Here is a 2,323-nt window from a genome sequence, read left to right as displayed (position 1 = left end):
GAAGTCGTTAAAAACTGGGGTAATTTTGGGACATTTTTCGAAAAATGTCCGATATACCCGCATATATATCGGGTACTATTTATGCTAGCTACTTAAGTTATACCTTGTTAGAAAGCTACAATCTCATGCCATCTAAATATAAACAAATTTAGCTTTCTAGCTCTTTAGGGCCTTTTAAAATTGCGATTTATATGAAGTCGTTAAAAACTTGGTAATTTTGGGACATTTTTCGAATAATTTCCGATATACCCGCATATATATCGGGTACTATTTATGCTAGCTACTTAAGTTATACTTTGTTAGAAAGCTATAATCTCATGCCATCCAAATATAAAAAAAATATAGCTTCCTAGCTCTTTAGGGCCTTTTAAAATTGCGATTTATATGAAGTCGTTAAAAACTGGGTAATTTTGGGACATTTTTCGAAAAATGTCCGATATACCCGCATATATATCGGGTACTGTTTATGCTAGCTACTTAAGTTATACTTTGTTAGAAAGCTACAATCTCATGACATTCAAATATAAAAAAATTAGCTTCCTAGCACTTTAGGGGCCTTTAGAATTGCGATTTATATGAAGTCGTTAAAAACTGGGGTAATTTTAGGACATTTTTCGAAAAATGTCCGATATACCCGCATATATATCGGGTAATGTTTATGCTAGCTACTTAAATTATACCTTGTTACAAAGCTATAATCTCATGCCATCCAAATATAAAAAAATTAGCTTCCTAGCACTTTAGGGGCCTTTAGAATTGCGATTTATATGAAGTCGTTAAAAACTGGGGTAATTTTAGGACATTTTTCGAAAAATGTCCGATATACCCGCATATATATCGGGTAATGTTTATGCTAGCTACTTAAATTATACCTTGTTACAAAACTATAATCTCATGCCATCCAAATATAAAAAAATTTAGCTTCCTAGCTCTTTAGGGCCTTTTAAAATTGCGATTTATATGAAGTCGTTAAAAACTGGGGTAATTTTGGGACATTTTTCGAAAAATGTCCGGTATACCCGCATATATATCGGGTACTGTTTATGCTAGCTACTTAAGTTATACTTTGTTAGAAAGCTATAATCTCATGCCATCCAAATATAAAAAAATTTAGCTTCCTAGCTCTTTAGAGCCTTTTAAAATTGCGATTTATATGAAGTCGTTAAAAACTGGGGTAATTTTGGGACATTTTTCGAAAAATGTCAGGTATACCCGCATATATATCGGGTACTGTTTATGCTAGCTACTTAAGTTATACCGTGTTAGAAAGCTACAATCTCATGCAATCCAAATATATGAAGTCGTTAAAAACTGGGGTAATTTTGTAACATTTTTCGAAAAATGTCCGATATACCCGCATATATATCGGGTACTGTTTATGCTAGCTACTTAAGTTATACCGTGTTAGAAAGCTACAATCTCCTGCAATCCAAATATAAAAAAATTAGCTTCCTAGCACTTTAGGGTTCTTTAGAATTGCGATTTATATGAAGTCGTTAAAAACTGGGGTAATTTTGGGACATTTTTCGAAAAATGTCCGGTATACCCGCATATATATCGCGTACTATTTATGCTAGCTACTTAAATTATACTTTTTTAGAAAGCTATAATCTCATGACATCCAAATATAAAAAAATTTAGCTTCCTAGCTCTTTAGGGCCTTTTAAAATTGCGATTTATATGAAGTCGTTAAAAACTGGGGTAATTTTGTAACATTTTTCGAAAAATGTCCGGTATACCCGCATATATATCGGGTACTATTTATGCTAGCTACTTAAGTTATACATTGTTAGAAAGCTACAATCTCATGCAATCCAAATATAAAAAATTAGCTTCCTAGCACTTTAGGGGCCTTTAGAATTGCGATTTATATGAAGTCGTTAAAAACTGGGGTAATTTTGGGACATTTTTCGAAAAATGTCCGATATACCCGCATATATATCGGGTACTATTTATGCTAGCTACTTAAGTTATACCTTGTTAGAAAGCTACAATCTCATGCCATCTAAATATAAACAAATTTAGCTTTCTAGCTCTTTAGGGCCTTTTAAAATTGCGATTTATATGAAGTCGTTAAAAACTTGGTAATTTTGGGACATTTTTCGAAAAATTTCCGATATACCCGCATATATATCGGGTACTATTTATGCTAGCTACTTAAGTTATACTTTGTTGGAAAGCTATAATCTCATGCCATCCAAATATAAAAAAATTTAGCTTCCTAGCTCTTTAGGGCCTTTTAAAATTGCGATTTATATGAAGTCGTTAAAAACTGGGGTAATTTTGGGACATTTTTCGAAAAATGTCCGGTATACCCGCATAT

This window comes from Calliphora vicina, unplaced genomic scaffold (genome assembly GCF_958450345.1).
Source record: "Calliphora vicina unplaced genomic scaffold, idCalVici1.1 scaffold_56, whole genome shotgun sequence".
Taxonomy (NCBI): Eukaryota; Metazoa; Arthropoda; class Insecta; order Diptera; family Calliphoridae; genus Calliphora; species Calliphora vicina.
The sequence above is the reverse complement of the archived record's forward strand: the minus strand, read 5'-3'. Positions refer to the sequence as shown.